At 44.8% G+C, this 22,043-nt stretch overlaps 1 protein-coding gene across 1 annotated transcript in view; it reads right to left on the bottom strand.

The window, feature by feature from the left end:
- The window catches only part of rtn4rl1a (reticulon 4 receptor-like 1a), a 100,794-nt gene that overhangs the window by 12,960 nt on the left and 65,791 nt on the right, over positions 1 to 22,043 (bottom strand). The window lies entirely within an intron of this gene.

Below are 22,043 nucleotides of genomic sequence, written 5' to 3'. Positions count from 1 at the left end.
AACAGTCAGAGACGTCTGGCTGGTCCTGTTCCAGCTTGATTGGGTCATAATGACATGGATGATGTCCCTTTTTGTCCCCGGGGTTGGAATACAACTGCATCAATTGTCCATTTTCAGCAAGTGATGCCTTTTTTAATCAAACCTCTCTCTCTCCCTCTCAGTCTCTCTCTTGCTCTTTCAGCCTCGGCTTCCTTTTTTTCCTGCTGGTTGTTTGTCTAAATTCAGTAATCTTCGCCTCCCAGTCAGATATTTGCTGAGAGCTTCATCAAGCACAGCCAGGGTTCAATTACAAAAGCCATCTCGCTCCTCCACCTCGCTCCCATCGCTCCACACCAGCCGTGACGTGCACGCGGAAAAACACACCGACAAGAAAGAAAGACACGGGCACGTACACATGCTGCCTGTCAGGCCATCATCGCAACCGCCTCCCAACTACGGAGTTGGCATCCGGAGGAGACACCTGCCACTCATCGCTGCAAACATAAGGAGAAAGTGGGGAATGTAAGGGGGAGTGTGCGGGGGTAAAGGAGAGGAGGAGAGCAAGGGAGGGGAGGGGAGGAACGGGCACTATCATACTCAAAGGGAAAGAAGAGCTCTTAAAACATGAAAGCAGAGGCAAGGGGAGAGCGGCACAGCGTGGCGGTGTGGGAGGGAAAGAGAGCAGAGCGAGTGAGACTGAAGCTAAAAAAGGATGATGTGGATGACAGGGATCTAGTGCGGAGCGTAGACCGTTATATAGGTAGGTGTGTAAATGCGTCTGTCTGCTCGGCACAGCGCGCGACTGTGACTTCTGATGAACCGCCGACTTAATTCTGTAACCTTCTGTGAGGTGAGTCAGATAAGGGCTCGGAAATTGATTCCACATAACACACACATGCGTGCTCACATGGAGGAGAAAGGAAAACATCTCGTCGCGCTGAAGCACATGCGGTCTCTTGTGCATCCAGGTGCGCACACACACACACACACACACACACACACACACACACAGGCAGGCCGCAGGCACAAACACCCACATACAGACACAGATAATCAACCTTAATTAAGAAGCAGTGGCAGGATTGAACCGGAGGAAAAATAAAATACATTTGAGAAAAGCCGGAGGAACACAGAGTGAAAGAGGAGAGGAAAAAGACTGGATTTGACAAAAATTTGACAAAAAAAAAAGGGTAGAGGAGAGCGAGAACGGGTGCAGGAGGGACGCCGGCTCGCTCAGACACTCGATATAGACGCCGCTCGTCTCTTGTTGGTGGTTGATTTAGCTTAGCATAATCCCAAAGATCATTTAGTGTTGCTCATTCAAATGGTGATAAATCTCTGGCAGAGTTAATGAGAGATTTAAATGGCGTCATTGCCTCAAAGACACAGCTGAAATATCTCGGCGCTGTATAATCCTCCCCTCTCATGTAATATAGTACATAACCATTACATCCATCTTCATATTGGAGACAAATCAGGTCAATATTGCCGGCTGTGCACCGCTGATCCTCCGTGGCCTAGGAATTACTACTTTAAAGTTTCTTTGGTTTTGCAGTCCCACTTTTGTGACCCCGAACACAAAGAAATCTAACAAAGCTCACAAGCAAATCGCTGGCTGACGGGGGCAGAGTGGGAGTAAAGATTGATTTCTTGAAACAGACATGATTGTAGCTCCAACCCTGTCCTGATCCTTGATCCTGCCTGGCTGCCGCATCGCAGAACAAAAATACTGCAGACCCAGAAAGAGTTCGTGCACCCAGATCCATCAGAATACTTTCATTGCAGCTCCTGTGTTTCAATCACGTCTTCTTCGTCGTGCAGTTTGGGTCACGCCTTGGAAATGTTTTCACTTTACGCATTCATGAAGTTCATCTCATTAAATCGATGACTCAGTTGAACGGCTGAATGTTTGACGCAAAAACTGTCATGCTTTGGTTTTTTTCCTGTTTTTGTTTTTCTCTCCTCACGTGTCTCGTTTTGCTTCACGCCTTCTGTCTCTGTTTTTGTTTCCCCCGCCGTGTATTTCATCCTCTCCTAATCTTTGTTGGTTCGTCTGTTTTCATCTTGGTGTCATTTCAGTGTTTCCTGTTTTTCCTCCTGGTGTCGATTTGGCTCTGTTGAGCCAGCGTTTGGTTTGTCCCTTCCTGGCTACTGTAGAAACATGTCAGACCACGAAAGTAACTAAAACAATAATTAATATTTTCCTGTGACTATATACAAATGAAATCATAACTAATCCAAATGGTGGTTTTCATTCACAACACTGTGAATATTAACTTGAAGATGTAATTTATTAATAAAGCCCTTGATTTAGAAACACGATGACAGAATACGAGGGTTTTTCAACAGCTGACTGAAGTGTCCTTGAACACACCACCAAGGTTTTCAAATTGTCCTTGCATGTGACTGTGCAGTGCCGTACAGACTGTGATGGACCGCCAATCTCAAGAAAGTAGATGCCCATGCCAAGAACATCAGTGGCTGCCTGGAGAGGATGGACGGATAACAACACCAGGTATTAGACGGGCCCCGGGGCTAAATGACTACATATCGCAGTATTGAAAAGCTTCGATGTTAACAGTTCTTTTATCTGTACTTTTTAACTGCACTACTACTACTACTAACAATTACAAAAAGCTACTGGTACAATAAAAAGAAAGCTGTTTGTATGTAGTCTAACTGATTAGCTTACTTTGCCACGGACTGATATCTTACAATTTAGCAAACTCTTAAAGAAAACTGCTGCTGGCTGAGACAAACCAGCAAAGGTTCCTGCAGGCAGTGAATCGTATCAGCAGAGCGTCGAGGACTGATGTTGATTAGCGTCTGTCTTCTTCATTCTCTCTAAATTTCCCTCTGTATTTGTGATGCCAGGAATATTCTTTATGTTACTGACATTTAAGGCTTGTGTCCGCGACAGATATCTCTTGAGTTTCTGGTGATTCAGCTGTTGTAAACTTTACTGCCGCTGCTCTCTAGTTATATTCAAAACATTCGACCCCTGAATTTATTAAGAGTAGTAGATTCAATAAAAACCTTAACGATACTCATCCCTATTGTTAACACACAGTTACAGTCTTTGAGAGTTTGTATTATAATAGGAAGCTGCAGACTCTTTAACCTCGGGATCTCCAGCGCAGCGGTGTTGTCCGCCTCTGTCCAGCAGGGAAGCAAAGTGCTTAAAGTTGAAAGAAAAATCGATGTTCATTATCATGAAGCACCTTAAGTGGTACCTCGCCTGTTTAACAAATCCGAGCAGGCCTGCCTGAAAAGCTTTTTTTTTTTTTTTTTTCGAGGTATCTTATAATTAGCAGCGGTCCTGTGTGGTCGTTCCCTCCACTGCCTGACACTCTCACTGGTCTGATTCTCTGCTCCGGCCCCGTCAGACCCCTTCGGCCCCTGGCCCAGCGTGTTACATCTGTTCATAGTGGCCCATTAAAAAAATATGCACACTCTACTCTGATCGGAGCATACGTGTGTGTGTGTGTGTGTGTGTGTGTGTGTGTGTTTTGGAGACAGTGAGGCTGAGACATTGAGGGAGAGAGAAAATGCAAAAATAACCTCTACCCTCTTTGCATGCAGTAATTGGGTCATTTGAAAGGCTAAGCTTATCTCAACACTAATCAAGCTCTAATTATACTCAGAAAAAACGTTGCCCACCCCTTCCTGCCACACACACACACACACACACACACACACACACTCTGTCCATGCATAATCAGATGATGCAGGTCACAGCTTTCCCTATTTCACTCCTGCCTATTAGCGGAGGGAAGATGTGAGCGGGAGTACAGTGCTGCTGATGCTGCCCTCCGTGTCGTCCTGCCTCGCGATGATAACACAGACCGACAGGGTGACATGTGTCAGTGGGACATGGGGGGGGGGGGTAATTTCAACTTCGATGAGGAGGCGTGGCACCTCCTCCTCAGGCATTAACGACTCATTCAGTCAGGCGTGCAGGGACACGGGGAGGCCAAGACCCACGCACTCTTTAATCAACACGGCAACATAACACACACTGTACACGGAAGGCATGATTCTGATCATACATTTAAAACTGCGAATTGAAGCACACCTTTTGCAGAGCCTAGAACTGCTGCTTACGTGTGAATTCAGGTGCACAAGCAGCTTCACATTTGCGCTTTCCCTCCATTTTTCTCTCCACTTTCTCTTTCCAGATGCAGGTTTGATTCATCACGACATCACTCTAAACCAAAACATTGCCAAACTGTTGAGTTGGCCTTCTTCTCAGGAACTAAGTCTTCAGTGTCTGTTTGTCAAAGTGCTGCTTGCATGATGCTAAATCTGGCAAATTATGCTGAAGTAACTTCCCAAATATTGAAGTAGGCTGCTCTCTGCTGCCATGACAGCTCTGCATGCATTTTCCTTTCAAAATAAAAGCCATAAGATGCTGTAACAGCTGTTTGATATTTTTATATTGTGAAAAATATGGACAACAAATATTGCAATGTTCCAAAGTCTTGTCTTCGTGTCTGAGCGTAGAACGTGGGTGAAAGTGTTTTGTTGTTAAAAAAAAAAGGAGACACACACACACACACACACACACACACACACACACACGCACACACACCATCTCAGATGACATAGATGCCTTCTGCTAGATCAGGGTCAGTCAGCTGTGAAATGCCTGTGATTGGTGTGTACTGTATTTGCTACACATCTGGTCGTGTGTGTGTGTGTGTGTGTGTGTGTGTGTGTGTGCACATCCACACACAGTAGTGTTGGCTGAGGCGCTGGCTGCCCTCCTGTGTCTTGCCATCACTGGATCTGGAGCACTCTTTGGCAGATACCCTCTGTGGAGAGCGGCGAGAGATGAGCTTGTCCAACAGGCCAATGAGAAGAGGAAGAAGAGAAAGAGCAGCATGGGGGCGAGCTGGTTCTTCTCTTAATAGCTGTTTGTCCAATTCCCCCGGCATGAGGAAAATCTCTCTTCCTCTTCTTGTGACTAAATCATTCCCTGCACTCTACACTGCAGGTATGAATCACCCTTTGTCACCCTCCTCTGCTCCACTCCCTGTTGTTCGTTTAGTTTCCCATCTGTCTCCATTACGACGACTGTTAAAAGTACATCAGGACATATTACTGCATAAATCTTTCACAGCGACGACTGCCTGCGCTCTTGCACCTTGGTTCCACAGTATTTGTTTTTTGAGGCTCTCAGAGCGGGAAATTTCCGTCATGCTCGGGGATTACACTTGTAAATCAGACACGCAGGGATTCAAGAGAAAGAGGGAAGAAAAGAGGACGGAGGCAGAAAAGGCAGCGAGATGAAGGGTTACAAATCCAAAATATCCAGAATGACATGTGAAGTGAGCGGTTTCAGCACAGCGACACGTCCGAGGGATCATCTGTCACCGGGGCTGTTTTACCGGATAACACGCTGCTCTCGCACAACTTGCCTTTTGACTGAGCCAATCACAGACGGGCCTCGGCCAGTTTTCAGATTGATTGGCCCAAACAAGAAGGAGGGAGATCGGCATCGGGTCCTCTCATTAAACGGGCTCCCTATGGAGAATGATTTCAAACACTATAGAAGTGTCAGCGCTTGATGCGATCAGTTTCGTTCCAAAATGAGTTATCCGGCAGCTGACAAGTGTGAGACCCACAGCAACAGAATGATTAATGACTCGGGAGCACAGCTACATGTACAGTACGCCGCGCTGGAATGAAATTGCCGGATCAACCCCCTCCATCTAAACCCAGAGTGTCAAACTGAACTGTTTTCTAATAGCTTTCAACTGACAGCAAATCAGCCGTTTGCACAACACCATTAGCATGGTATTAGCGTGGCAAAGTGCTACACATCCCCGTCGGCCCGCGTTTTCTTGTTGACATTTTTCACACCGCGCCCGCCGGAGGAAAATACATTCAGGTGGAAATGACAGAGAAATAGCGGAGAGGAGACATCAGTCAGGAAATGTGAGGAGGGCAGTGGAAGGGAGAGGAAGGATGTATGACGGGAGAACAGCAGGAGGTGTCACAGCTTTTCTACATCAGCTAAAGAGAGATGGATGAAGCGAGGAGAGCGTGCCGGTGAGGCGCCTCTCCATCAGTCATCGCATCTGGCTAATCTGAAGGTTGCTGGTTAAACTCCAACATCAGTCATGCCGTTTGGCTCCTGTGAAGGTTGGAATCATTTGGTAACGTCTCGCCCTGCCCTTCTTCTTTCGGCTGTATTTACGTTCATCCCTCTGTCTTTCCTGTAAGATTGTATTCCGTTTATCGTTTCCTCTTTCTTATTCAGCGAGCCACCTGCACTGAAAAGTCTGCCTTGGGTATAAAAATACTCTCAGACTATAGGATTGAAAAGTGCCTCTGAAGTTGCAACTGTACGGCTCGGATTCACCGAAGTTACAACGGGCTCCAGCGATGACTCAGTGGCAGCATGATAATGTCTTTAAACATAACAAATCACTCACGGAAACCTTTCAAAGCTCTCCTGCAGTACAATCATCCTCTCTGCTATGTGCTCACTGTGTTCAAAACAATCCTGGCTGTCATTAAATCACCGAGATGTGCTGCTTCACTCTGGATGTATGAGGGAGGCAGCACAGAAGCAGGAAGCTGCGAGCGCTCCTGTTTTGAGAATGTTTGAAAGATTCAGGAAACCGCGGTAACTTAAAATCAATAGTTTTTTTATGGGCTGCTTATTTGTGAGGGACGATGTTTTGTTTGGCCTACTTAGCCGATCGTCAGCATCAGTGGAGGTTCGGAGACGTAAAGGTGAAAGTAAGCCTCAAATTAAGGTCTTGTCTAAAGTCTGATTGATGCGACTGTATGTGACTAATAACGATTCTCTCTCCTTTTTTTCGGGTGAAGGATCTTCTGTGTTTTTACCGCTGATCTGAATCGTGACTTCAGAAGCAGAGCAACAGAAAAGAGATTTAAAAATAGCAAAAGACAAACTGGCACTGACACGTTTGGAAATCTGTTACTTCTAAAAATAAGCAAACCTGAGATTCGCTCTGAAAAGAACGTCTCTGTGGTGCGGTGTGAGACGGATTCAAAGCCAGAAACAACAGTAGTGCTTCATATGCGCACAGTCAATGTAGTTTAAATATAGGCTAACGTAAACAGCAGGTTTTAAAGGATGTTGTTGTTGTCAGAGCTCCAGTTGATTAAATAATTCATTATTTTCTCATTGTAATTAACGGTTTTGTCTCTAAAATGTCGAGCGTAATGTCCGTGAAGGTCTCATCCATACAGGTGATATAATGATGAAATGTGATCGAGACTTAAAGAGCAAATGAGAACGTAAGGATTCAAGGGACACTAAGATCTTGAAGGGGAGAATGTTATACACTCTCTGGAACATATAATGCTCATTTTTCTGGTTCATAATTTGATTTTGGTTTACTACTAGAACAGATTTAGATGCTGTAATGCGCAATTTCAGCTCCTGTCTCTTTAAGCCCCGCCCTCCCGAAAACCCAGTCTCTCATTGGTCAGCTCACACATGCCTGATCCAGCACTGCTAACAACAACAACACCAGAGCAGCTGAGCTAAGTCAATTTGTTACGTGCACAACTAGCCACTAGGTATAAATAATGCAAATGTTTGTCACTGAGACGCAGTGTGATGTCACAATGTCACGGAATTAAAGGCGGGACTAATGACGAGGCATTCAGGAGCAGTGCTTTCTGTGGGAGAGGGGAGCGTGTGTTCGTGCTGACTGACCTTTTTAACTTTCAAGATGTTTTGAGTGCACAAGAACAAATACAAGAACTTGAATGGAAAAAATGAAGTTGTACCGTCTGACTGCGTCATGCATTTGATTTGTTTTCCTCCCTTTTGAATTGAACATGGAAAGAGCGGAGTGGAAAGAACTGAATCGCATTGACGTCTCAATCGGTGCAAATCAGTCTGATGTGTCATGGAATCAGAACATATCATTCAGGCTATGCTTGAGATTTCTTGACAGCGAATATTCCCACAACCTGACTCCATAATTCAACCATCATTTCATCTTTACTCTCCTTTGTTCATTGACTTCCTGTTCTAAATTATTCCTGTGCTTTTTCCCCGTCAGTCTTTTCTTTTTCCTGGCCTCGCCTCTACATTCTTATGCTCCCTTGTTTGCTGTTTCTCTCTAAAATGGATTGTAGTAGCTCTCCGCTCATTGTCGCTACTTGTTTCAGCGGAAAGTAGTTTGAATGAAGACGGTTCACGGAGAGGTCTGCGTATTATCTGGGGTAACTGGGACACCGTTTCTGGAAAGACGTGTCACCGCCGAGGTTTTCAGATGTCATTTTTTTGGCGCTTTGAACATCACGAAGCGGAATTCGATTCACCTCCATTGAATCTGGAGTGGCAGCAGAGTTTTTACGGGTGGATGTGTCAAGGCTTTGCCAAATTAAACAAAGATTGTGTGCATGGTTGGAATACGCACAGGGGAGAAATGCAAAAATACTCTGCCTGATCTTTGTGAAAACACTTATTTAAAGCGACAGTCAACCTAAAAACTTACCTGTCATGCTAAATGTCTATCTAGATTATTTTGAAGCCTTCTCTCAAATTTAATGCAACTAAACGGTTCTAAATGCGCCAGAAAAGAAAAGAGAGTTTCCGCAGATCTTGTTGTGAGCAGTTACATGAAGGACCTATGCACAGTAGCTGACGAGGACGCCATTAATGTTTGCATCCCACGCTGTCACGAGCACGAGCCTCTCTGCCATGACTAGATGTACTATTGTGTGCTGGGTATAGTTTGGCAGAAAGTAAATAGTTCCTACATGCGGATCTGCTCGAGTATCCGGGTCATGATTTCTCTAAAGAGACTTTTTTTTAAAAATGTGTTATTTTGGTGCTTTTAAGGACCAAATGCCAAGTGAGTTCACATGTTTAAATGGTTCTACAGAGAGGAGGGAGACGTCGGTAGGTCAGAGTCGGGTCATGACCGGGTTTGGTTCCACCAATTTCTGCGTGTCCTTGTTGTGAGGGCTGCCTACGAGGCTACACTCAGGGCACGGAAGCTTCCCATGAACCTTCCCTCTTTCTGCCGCTCTTTATTCCGGAGTATTTCCATCTCCTTTTACACCCCCCACACACACAGACAGACACACAAGGACAAGGATTCCTCCAACAAAAGACGCCTTTGTGATACAGGATTTTGAATTAAACTAAAATATATTATTCTAGGCAGTGTGACTCCACTCTCTCCTTCACCTGAGGCGAGGAACGACAGCGAGACCGAGTGTGTGCGTGTGTGTGTGTGTGAGTGTGTGTGTGTGTCCCTGATCTTTTGTTCAGCACGGGGGCAACGGCACTCATCACAACTCTATAAATGTTTTTGATTTTCGTTCTCAAGGCCGCACACGTCGTACACAAGCACACCTTCCGCCGCACTCCTGTGAGCGCCTGATTGACAAACACGGGGAAAAAAAAAAAAATCATGCTTTCAGCGGCACACATGTGAACACCCACATGCAATCGCACAAGCTGGGGGAATAACACATGTGGAGACACGCACACACACACACACAACACTATACACACATTTATATACAGAGCAGTGAGCACGAGGAACACATTTCTGCCGCCACAAACACATGCCGTCCCACGCACACACATGAACTGCACATCACACCGAAAGACTCACACATAAGCACGCACACACACACACACACACACCAGCTGGAAATGAATTATGAATGCATATCCCCGACTCCATCCTCCTTCGCACCTCGCTCGGTCCATCCACTCAATCCACCTTCACCTTGGCGACATAATCCTCTCAATTTCTCACCCGCTTTGCACCACCTTCCTCTGACCCCCTTCTCTTCCTCCTCCTCCTCCTCTTCCTCCTCCCACTCTTGCTACTCCTCCATCTCCAAAAATGTGTCTGATTTAGGAATGACCCATGTGTTCTGGCTCTGAATACTTCATTTGTGAAGGGCTGCAATTAACGATGTTTTTCTAAAACTGGGTGCTGTGATGTGTGCGTGACAGAGGGAATACGTGGCGACTGATGGAGTGTGAGGGGGAAGTTTTTGGTCTATATGTGTATGAGGAGGTACTTCCTGTGATCTGTTATTGATACAGTGGCGCCAAATATCGATATTTTTATCACCGTAAAACATACAGGCGCTCTAAACATATTCCCCTGACAGTTTATCTCTCCAGAATCATTCATCCATGTCTCTGTGTGATGTAAACTCCTGTAGAAGGAAGTAGAAGTAGTAGAAAGAGCTGATAGGTCCAAACCTGGGGGAGGTTGGGATGGTCATACACAGACCTTTCACCTCGTTGCAAGACCAGTTTGTGACCACTGATTTGTTTTTGTCAGTTATATTGTATAGCTTATTCAACTAACTTTTAAAAGGGATAGTTCGGGTCTTTTGATGTGGGACTGTATGAGGCAATTGTCACTGTAGATGACCGTCAGCTCTCCCCGTGTACTGGCAGCGAGACGTATGTTAACCACCTGAAAGAAGGCCGAAAATATACAAGCGTACACTACATTGTGAGCAGTTTTTGGCACTTTACATTGCCATTAGACAGCCGCTGAACATCTGACCCAGACAGCTGATCTGTGACACAATACAGATCGCGGCAGGCACAGCTGCACTTGTATGGTTGAAAGAATGTAGTGCTGAAGGAAAGGGCTGTCTGACGGCAATGTTAAAGCCCAAAAAACATTTATATATTTTAGTCAGGTCCTCTTTTAGGTGGCTGAAATACATTGGACGTTATTTCAACACAATTAGGATGTTTTGTAGTTTAGGTTGAGGTATCTGGAGGGCAACACATTCTTATCTACTTAGTTGAGATTCAATCACGACTAATTGATTTTCATTGCGTGAGTGAAGGTCCAGGGGTTGGCTCAAAGGTTAACAGACCATAAAGTGTTTAACTGAGTTTGACCTGCATGCCAAATGGTGGGAGATGCCTAAAACAGGTCAACTCCTCTTTTAGTCTATTGGATAATTTGGCAAAGGGACCAATCAGAAGAAGTGGGTGTACTTGAGAAGGGACTCTAAAAAGGCCCTCACAGGAAGAACGAGAGGGTGGCACTTGGTAGATCTCCTTTTGGCATTGCTTTTTCCATAGAATTGATAATATCAGAAAGCGGCCGCTTCTGATCCGGACGCAGGGCTCAAGATTCTTTTTCAATAAAGATTGCTCTATCATTCCACCCAGCCTTGCCTCCGCAAAATTATTTTATCATCAAACTGCACGGCGACACATTGGAGGAGGAAAGCCCAGAAACTACAAGGTGCCTAAACCTAACCACGGAGCAATTTAACCTAACCAAGCGTTTCACAATGTAAACAACAGTCCAAACATCATAATGTTGACCTTTTTTTTCCAATAAGGTTAAAGTCTAACTGGACGTTGCAAGAAGTTTTACATACGTACTTACTTGATGGCGGAGTCCTTCGCGTGCACAACGGATGCTAAATGGGTGAAGTAGTGAGTCTGAAGCTTAAGGCCGCTGCGTATTTGATGAGTTGGCGTATCATGCTAGCATCATCCCGTGAGTTACTGTTTGTTTCTCTTCTTTCCGAGGTTTGCAAACAACAAAGCTTCCTGTTAAAGGTGAAACCTCCGATCCGTCGCCTCCTTCTGTCTGTGACCACCTGCACTGTTTCAACACGGCTGAACTCGCAGTGCAGTTGTTCTCATAATTACTACCTGTTAACGACCAGGCAGCCAGCATTTGCTGTTCTCCTGCACTAAGACATCAATCAAAGCTCTGTTTCATAATTGGAAATGAATGACAGCGGCTGCACCGTGTAATCAGCCCTAATGACATTTAGAATGAGTGATCACAGAGAAAGTTCGAGGCGACAGAAAGTTGGCTTTCTGACTTTACTGACACGCCGAATGCCATCGTCATATTTCAAAGCATCTGTTTCCATTTCTGAACTAAAAACTAAAGGACTGAGTTTTTATATCTCAACACTCTGGAGCAGCTCAGTGTGGACCAGAGCTTTTTACAGCACTTAATGTGCAACTATTTTAACAGTCGATAATCATTTTCTAAGCAAACATTCTGTGGATTCAACTTCTCACATGTGAGGATTTGCTGCTTTTCTTTGTCATATATGATGATGAACTGAAAGCTTTGTTGTTCGGTTGGATAAAACAGGCAATTAATTAGAATAAGTTGCCGAAAGGCTTTGGAAAATTACGATGGACGTTTTTTATTAAATTTTATGACATTTTGAGGCAAAAACAAATTGCTAATTGAGAAAATAAGCGGTAGATTAATGAAAAAATTAGAATGATTATTAGTTGCAGTCGAAGTGTGGACAAGAAACAAGTTTTCAGATGAATGTGGGCATATTTATTTGGTATTTTGTTGTTAACATGCTCATAGTTCTCACAGTATATGTGGGTATTGATTCCAAAACTCTGCTATCGTATTGGCATCGGTATCAGAAGATTCTAAACCATACCCTGTCCTTGTGTGCAGGATGCCTGAGAAATGATACGGGAACCAGATCTAACGTAGGCCTGTGTGTGTGTGTGTGTGTGTGTGTGTGTGTGTGTAGGAGAGTGCTGGAAAGAGAGCTGGGTGACATTTTCCCTCCATCTAGCAGAGGGCTGGTGGGCACTGCCACTAACATTAGTCTGCGTGTGTTTATGTGTGCGCTTATGCATCTTAGAAATGCCACTTTCTTCTGCCAGCTTATGGCAGCCTTGGAGACACACACACACACACACACACACACACACAAACGTAGATGGAGGGTTGTTACATTGCTCTCTGCTGCAGGGTTTTTTGCATGATGGTAAAGTGTCTCACTGCACTGAGGTCGATTGTATGCCAGCACCTTCCGCACACACACACACACACACACACACACACTTTCTCTTTCGCTCTCGCTCCCTCTCTTTCTCTTTATCTCTCTGTTTGTCTGTCTCTCCTTCAATTAGAGCCCATATGCTAGAATGCCCCCAGCTCTCCATGTGCCCCTTTGAAGTGAAGTAGATTAAAAAAACAAACGTTTGGAAAAAAAGCATAAATGAGCATTTGCAGAGCTGAGAATAGGGGAACACACGCAACAATACACACACACACACACACACACAAATGCCCAGAAATACATGTATTTACATGTATTGACTTACAGATACGTATGTTCAATGAACACGCCGATGTTGGATGAGACATGAATGAATTCATCCGTGTGCATCTGAATACAGAAACGCAGTCATATTAAAAATGTATTCAGCATCCCATATGACCTCTATCACAGATGTACAGCATGACGCATGTGCCTGGAGAGAGGTACAACTAGAAGAAAGAAAAATACTGACGCGAGATGCTCCTCAAACGTCCTGTCAAAATGTTTCTTACTTATGCTGCATTGAGGGGTGAATGTGGAGCAGGTTTGGGAAATTGGATTTTTGAAGCCATTTTGTCCACTTCTTTAACTCCATAGATTTCTCTGCTCAGTGTATTCACTGCACAGGGATTTGTTACCTGTAGCGCGGTGTATTATCTGTCTCTCTCCGATTGGCCTTTCATAAGAAGATCCACAGCGATTACACTCTGACTTTGCAAAAATGCGCATAACACCTCAGACGCACTCGAGGTACACGCACACGTAGCGTTCACGCACAACCAGTCCTGCTGTGTTCAGCTGGTGTTTACATCCCATCCCATAAGGCCTTGGGCTCGCCTCTCACAACATCTAACAGCTAAGTAATTAACAGCGATGCGTCTCTGCTGGGAGGGCGAGACAAAAACCACACAAACACACACATGGATAAGCGCACAAGCACACCAACACAGACGTGCACAAGCAGCGATCAGACATGTTGGAAAAAGAGAGTAAGGATGGTTCTGGTTTTCTGACAACTTTTCAGAGTTTTAGCCACAATTCCTATTAATAATAAAAAGCTGTTTAAAATAAATACAGTATGAGCTAATCAATTATTCACTAAGCCCCCCCCAACAGTTACTGTTGCTATGCCTGTCAGGTTCTCGCTCTGCATGCTGCTCACACTGATAACAGCCGAAGATTCACCACCCGAAACTCTCAATAACTTTTTAAACAATGTCTCTTCGATTTCACACAGAGGTAAACAAGGCCGAGCTTCTCACTGTACTAGATTTTTATTTATTTATTTATTTTTTAGCATGATTTGATGCGCTGTAGGTAGCTGGCTACGACCGATGCTAACTCTGAAGCTCCGGTGGATTGGCTGAGTGCTGCTTTCGAGAATGCATGCATCGAAAAAACGGGTTATCACGCCTGTGATGAATTCACCTAATTAAGCCTACACCCATTTTTTGGTGATTAGCTTCACTCTGATCCTTGATGAAGACTCTGGCTTTGCACCAATGCACCTCAAACTCAATCCATTAACAGCTTTTTGCAGAGCTGTGTGTCTCTCTATATTTATTTGCTTAAGACTTAATGATCACAAAACGGAGAACAAGTCTCACCTCTCTTTTTTTTGTTTTTTACTCGGTTCTAAGTCTTTGCGAAGCTGATGTTTGTTTTCGCTGTCAGGTGATCTTGTAATAGAGGTCTTAAGTGTGCACATAATGGCTTCACGCACGCTATAATTCAAAGAAGGTTGAATTATGTTACAGGCGAAAGGTCAGCCAGCAGATTATCCATGTAAGAGTCTCTCGTGCTGCAGGTGGAGCTAATGCAGTCAGCCCTGATGTAATAAATAAAAAATGTAGCTGAACTGTAATTCATTCTAACACAACCTCTGGATGGACTGAAAACCTGCTACAAAAACACACACTTCCATAAGTAACACAGTGATTAGATTCATACTTTTACTTTGATGATGGATATTATTTGGCAAATGTTACACTATTTAAATAAGTTTGGCCGGAGTTGTTGCTGTTTAACATAATGAAGAGCACTCTGAAACATCCACTAATGTAACATGTGACCCAACATAATAATAATAATAATAATATATAGCTAGTGACATGCAGGTGTGAACCTACCTTGCTGCATTTCAAAGCCTCTAGTTTGGCATTACAGTCGTCGCCATCTTGTTTTTTTTGTTTTGGAAGCAGAAGTGAAGATGTTTGGACAAAAGCACGGCGTTGGAGAGATTTCCTGCTCAGATTGTTCTTGACATTTCCAGTGTGCTCACTCAAAAACAAGAGTTTTACACGATCTGGCTTGTTAACTTCTCTGACTGCTTCATGACTTTTATGCTGCAGTGTCGCCCAAATCAACAGCTGCATTACCGTGACTGATAGAGATGATAGCCAAAACGTTGGACCAGAACTGTCCTTCACACTCCTGCTGAATCTTGACAAATAATGTCAGGGAGCAGACCTAAAAATGGTAAAATAAACCTTTTGCTCCTGGTAACGACTCCCCCGCATCTCCAGATTCAACACCAACTTTTCCTGTGATAAGACAAAGTGTGACAGCGCCGCAGCAGCAGACAGGAGAGTGTTTTCTCTTGTTGCTCCCTCGGTCTCTTGAGGTTAAACTGTTTGTTTGTTGGGACTTTGTGGCTTATCTTACCGCCGTTATGTAACTCCAAAAGTGACATGAAGGTGAAAGGGAGCAGCAGGAGTGTTTCGATGCACGCGTGGGCAAGGCATGTCTTCACGCGTGTGTCACATGTCTGAGTACATGCGGGCATGTTCCTGTGTCAGTGATCCCAGAGAAAGTGTTCTGTTTTAGTCCTGGCGTGTCAGCGGGCGCAGTCGTCTGTCGGCTCAGCTGTAAATCAGACCCTAATTAGACTGCTCGAACGAAGACGACTTGACAGAAAAGAAATCCAGAACGAGAGGATTTGGGGGAACTCTGGTGCGTTTACTCAAGTTGACACCTCACGGATTGGATCACACCCGGCTGTTGACAGGAGGGACTTCTCCTCTCTGCCTACATTTGCAAAATCACACGGGAATTGCAGCAAGAAATCAGATAACGAGCGCTTACATGAGCTTAAGTGGTCTAATTAATGTTGTCATCTGGTCAGTAAGCAGATGCCCTTCTTACCAAAGCAAAACTGAAAGTGCCTGTTTAAAGGAAGTTTCAGGAATGTGGTTTAAGGAAGTCTTTGCTGAGGGTGACAAGGTGCCACGTTTGATACTCATCTATATGAATTTAAAACACGATACAAGGCAATTCTCAGCTAAATAAGTTGCTTTGCTTTAGTTGTATTGGAAAACAGTCCCCTGTTCATTTTAAAGGGGCTCTGTTGGAACTTCTGTGTTGCATGAAGCCGGTTGTTTTCCTCTGGACTGTTGCGGACACTCCGAGTCCTTCACAAGGAGAACATCAGTCCAGCAGCATCGAACAACTTTAACAAATCCTCCACAGAATCGGGAAGGTCTCATTTGTCACATCGCGTTACAATCCTCTCACATATGGCCAATAAAGCCTGTAAATTACAACAAACTGTTTCATAGTGTCCCTTTAAGATGGAACGGTTAAACATTTTTCAGGCTGGATATTCACTGTGTTGTAAAAAAGAGGCTGTTAATGTTGCATTTTCGTCTCCTGCATTAACATATGAGGTCTAAAAAAACCAATGTAGAGCAGCGTAGGTGAGACTCAGACACACTTTACATCTTTGGCCACTGCAGTGTTATTTTACACTTCAGCATAATGTCTTCCATTAAACCCACTTTGCATATGTCCACCGTCTGTTCTGCGCTGTAAAACCCGCTCAATGTGAATCCTTGCCATAAATCGAGAGCTTTAATCAGAACGTATAGCTCTTTATGTGACAGCGCGGCCGGTCGGTATCGTATACTCTTTCTGGAAGACGAAAATCGCCTTCAAAATCTTTTAAATAAATGTGAGAAATGAAGTGTTTCTGCCAGTCTTAAAAATCATTATTCAAAAAATGAAAACGAGGCAGCATCCTGAGCAGTCTGAGCATGTGCCTGTATAAATTAACGACGGTTAATTTATCTCATCAGAGGTGCATATTTTTAATGTATATGTGTGTACATATGGACATACGAGGCTTCATATAAACAGCAGGTGGTTGAAACATATAGAGAATAGTAGAAGAAGAAACAGGAGGCAGATGGTGTGATTCACGGTAACCTAACCATGAGATGAGTGAAGTAAAGATCACAAGAATAAAATCTGTTCCTCTAAACTCTCTCTTCTGACCATCTGAGGTTGGTTTAGGGCATAAACAGCAGCCAATTGTTTACACAGCAGATGCCAAGTATGTATAAAAGTAAAAATGATTATTTCTTGGAGCCAAGAACTTCAAACAGTTCACTCAAATAAGGCCGGGGGTGGAGGATCATTATAAAATATAATGTTTTGCTACTACAGCCTCAGATTAAAACTTTTACTATCATTCAAAACTGCAAAAAACTTTTACCAGCCAGGACCTGAAGCCGTCTGTGAGGTGGGACTTCGTACCATCACGCCAACACATAATAGGAAAGGGAAAATGATTGGCTGCAATTGTGCCGGATTGATTTGTTGACAGCCAATAACAATCTGTTTTACCACGGCATGACAGGGGCCGATTGTCCGACGCTCCAGGGGTCCTGTCCTGTCCAGGGGTTGAAAACTCAACAGAATAAGTTGGAGAGACTTTAATGTTGTAGCAGCAACACGACAAAGACAACAAAAACAATTTCAACTGGACCTGGTCTGAGCAGGTTGGAGGACATCTATGAACACTTGATTTTGGGTGGAAACGTGTTCCTGGACAAAGTAATAGTATTATAAAAAGCATAATCCTAGTCAGTTACTGCTTAAAATAATACTGTAATGCATTACTGTTGTATCAACACTGTTTACATATTACTTTTAAAACATGCAAGGTAAAGGCTGCAATGTGCCGCCTTGTCTTTCTAAAAGGGAGGTGTAATATTCCTTCTTTTCCAAAAAGCCGCCACTGGGGTAGGCGTAAACATGTGACGTGACGTGAAGCACGAAGTTGGGCATGAACAGTGAAGCAGTTCGAATTTGTCTTCAAAATAAGAGCTTTACATTGCACCCCATTGGAGTTTAGAACTGGGTTCTTAGCGGGGGACTTTTAATTTGAAAGTAGCGACCGTTAGTAGCTTGCCGCTACAACAACAAGCTAACACAACCAAACAGCTACAGAGACCGAGGAGACGCTAGCATCTCCTGGATCTCAGCGGCTGTCCAGCTGCTCATCTTGACGTCTGCGGATGAAGTGACGGACTGACTGCTGTGATCAGCTGTTTCCTGGTTTTAAAACTCCCCGGCTGCAGGTCGCACAACAGTGCACGTCATCCACACCTCCGCCCATCTTATGCAGAGGCCGGCACATCGACGGCTCGGGTTTACAGCAATGGAGGTGGAAATAAGTGTACCCTCCGAGGCGTCATACTGGTGGACCAAAACAGACCCCCAATTTACCGCCTTCTGTCTAAATCTGCGGACCGAGCTGCAAAAAGGACGGCCACACTGGCGGCTTGCTGCCCAGCATAAAAACGGCTTTTGAAAACTTGATATGGAAGCATTCAAGAGTTTTCTACAATTTCTCTCCTTTTAAATTAAACATCTCAGCATCCAGACTGTGTGAGCAGATCTAATGTAGGAGCTCGTTCTCTCCTGCAGCTCATGTTCAGCCCATGTTCAGTTTACTGTTCTGTTTTGATGTGTGCTGTCTGGTAATAGAATAATAGCCTAATGTGTTTGTGTGTGTACGTGTTGTGGGAAGTGCACAGCGCTACGCTTTACTGTACGCGGCAGCACTGCCCCTTATGAGATCCTAAAATACTGCACAGTGGGTTTTCTGCCTAGAGACAGACACAGACTCACAGAAAGATTGAGTAAGAGAGTAAAGATGAAGAGGGAGAACAGCACAGCACCAGGCGGGTCGGGCCTGAATGAATAATGGCCAATCTATAATGGATGACAAGTTGACCAAGTTCTTTCTCCCTCTGTCTTTCTCTTTCTCCGTCTCCTTCCGTCTTTCTCTCCCTTCCCTCGTTCTGCCTTCTTCACTTTCTCCTCTTTCCCTTTGCGCCTCTCTGCCTCGCTCGCACTGTGACACCATGTCACTGCTTTGAGGCACATGTTCGGGAAGAAGACGGCGACTGCCATCCTCCCCTGAGCCTCTTAGCTGCCTTTTTTGGAAGAGAGCCGCTTTACTTTATGGGCTTCTCAAATCTCCTGGAGACGTTCTCCCTCCTCGCTACTTCTCAAAAAAAAAGTCCGATTAGAGGACAAGGGATGTAAAACATGGAGAGAGGAGGGGGGGGAAAAAAAAACTACGTGAGCAGTCTTAGACTTTCAAAAGAATGTAAAACAGCAGAGTGAGTAAATGGGGAAAGACACTCTGGGGTGGAACATTTGGCACCTGTTTATGCTCTCTTGCACTTTGCAGAGAAGTGTCATTATGTGGATAAATTGATGCACGCCGCGAGAGCTCAAAAAATCATTTATTATTGCCTCCACTGTCTGCTACTCCGGTGCGACTGCGTGAGCGGACATTAAACCAAGAATCTGCCGCGTTCCATCATATTTCCCCCCCCCAATTTGTTCATTTCTTTATTCATTTATCGTCTAGTCGTAAACATTTGCACCTGTTAGGAGGAGAAAGGCGCTGCGTGGCGTGCGATGCTTTGGCAGCGGGCACGAAACGGTGCAGCTCCTTTTGTTGTTTTGTCTATAACAGCTGTGTTGGTCGTCCATAAGCTCCTAAGCTGCCTTCCCTACCGCGCCACTCCCGGTGCTGCACAGACCTCCCGTGGCGTTCCTCTGGTAAGTTTATTGTACACATCAAAACAGAGCGCTGAGCATATTACGACATGGAGAGAGCTGGAAATAATAGCCGGGCAAACATCTACAGCCTGTCTCTGCTTTGTGTTGTGGTATTTGAGCCCCCGAATCCACCTTGTTGTGGAGGCAGAGACAGGAGAGAGGCAGGCAAAGGTGGGACAGACTCTTTCTTCCCCGAGCGGATTTGTGCTCGTTGTTTTTGATATTAACGACGGAGCTGAACAAACATACGTGTTCTGGAAGGAGGCCCGGGTTCAGTGACGGAGAGCGGAAAAGATAAGATAAGAGGAACATTTTGTGGAAACAACAGCTGAGGTGATTTCTGTTTCCACATCAACATCCACTCTTCCCTGTTGGCGTAACAGTTGTTCGGGGAGTCAGCTGGGACCCGAATAATTCAGCACTCTGGGGCCTGCTCAGTTTTTCCATCACTCCTCGTCTCCTTTCAAAACAGCTTCCCTTCCAATGATCCTCCGAAGTGCGGTAATTTTACAGTGAAAAACAAAGATTAGAGACTGTTATTGCCTTTTTGTTATCGCTATTTTGGTTTTAGTTTGATCTTTCCTCATCCATCTTTCAGCTCAGTCTCTCTCTCTCTCTCTCTCTTTCTCTTTCTCAGCACAGCAAACGCGTGCGAGGAGGACATCAGCTGAAATATTTAACACCGCTCTCTCCGAGTCCGCACTCGGCATACAAGCGGCGCCATGTTAGCGGCGTTAAACCGCCCCTCGGAACAATGTTGATGTTGTCTGTCGCTCTCGAAAAACCGCGCTCACTACCCATCAGTAATTGGCAGTCTTCAAGGTTTGCGAGGTCAAAACTTGATTTAAAACGAATTTGACTTTGTTTACCAATTACTGCGCTGTGCCTGGATAAGCTGAGACCAGGACGCCGCAGCAAACATATAATAACACCCATTTGACACATGAGGCACGCTGCAGCTAAATAAATTCCAGCGAAAGTGCACGCATCTCTCGGTGAAATACAAACACACGAAAAAAAAACAGCCTGAGCCGGTTGTCACAGCTGGGGAAGAAAAAAATAATTGGTTATCGGTTTGTTTTGTGCGCAGTGACGACTTAAATTGTGTTTCTTTCATGCCAAACAACATGGAAATGATATTTTAACAATTTAATACTTTGCATGATGGATGCTTCTTCTGGTGACTGACAGAGTATATTCACAATCTGTTCAGAAATGAGAGTGCGGGGGGTTTTATTTTCATTGTATATTCCTCCTTTTACTGTTGCCATACCCCAAAGATGTCTCTCTGTGTAAAATCCTGCACACCATTAAGTTAATACCAAATCCCTGGCCTACAGATATTTTGTTTTATACAGTAGTACGCCCACTGACAGCCGCGCACAGCCTTATAGGAAATTTCCTTCAAAAAAGTCAGCTAGAACCCCATTAATTAGCTCAGTTTTTTTTCTTCCTGATGTCTGGAGGTTTTCCTCAAGCGACGCGATCACGCGCAGGATCCGAATCTTAAAAAGCCGACCTCTGCTGACCCAAAAGAATCGGAAGCATGAGTCAGCGGACAAAACTGCCCCACAGAGACGTTAGCATCGTCCTAACATCGACGAATCAAGCAGATGCATGCACGTACACGAACAGGAAGACAAATATTATCACGCATTTACACATTAAATACCAGATTATTCTCTTTTTTTAATTCTGCCTGTGTTGGCAACAGAAGTCGAGTGCAGCAGGATGCTGGGCAGAAGCAGCGGCGTCAGTGTATTCCTATTCAAAGTGAAGGATTCAAACATTCTACCGACTTCACAAGAGTCTTTATATGGGTGTGTGGGTGCGTGCACGTGTGTGGACGCGCCGCTGTTTGACGGACAGCTGAGGTAATTATAGTTGCACAGTGGCAGTAACCCCTGCGCAACCTCTCCAACTGAGTCCTCGCACTCCGCCACTGATGAACCCCAGCAAGGAGGCCGAAAACGTACTGAAAATACCCCTGCTAAATGACCGGGGGTGGAGGGACGGGTGGACAGACAGGGCGAGGAGGTAAATAAAAAGGAGGAGGGTGCATAAGTCGGCCGAGGCTGGAACTGACCGACCGGGAGGGAAGAAGTGATCAAAAGAGAAAGGAGGAGATGACCAGGAAGAAAATGATTCAGGCCAGTGGAAAGTGGAAGGAGGGAGGGAGGGGGGAGAGAGAGAGTGAGGGGAGGGTGACAGCCACCATGCACACTCTGCTGTGCTAACAGGCACAGGACCAAAATAAATCTGCAAGACTGAGCAGGGTGAAAAGAGGCAAGCATTTTTAATAGAGAGCGAGGAGGGAAAAAAGGGGGGAGGAGGAGGTGGGGAGGAGAGCGCGACGGCTGGGGGGAAGGAGAAAATAGTAAGTGATTGTG

The sequence above is a fragment of the Sparus aurata genome, chromosome 13, assembly GCF_900880675.1.
Source record: "Sparus aurata chromosome 13, fSpaAur1.1, whole genome shotgun sequence".
Classification (NCBI taxonomy): domain Eukaryota; kingdom Metazoa; phylum Chordata; class Actinopteri; order Spariformes; family Sparidae; genus Sparus; species Sparus aurata.
Note: the sequence above shows the minus strand (reverse complement) of the source record. Positions and strands in the feature narration are given on the sequence as shown.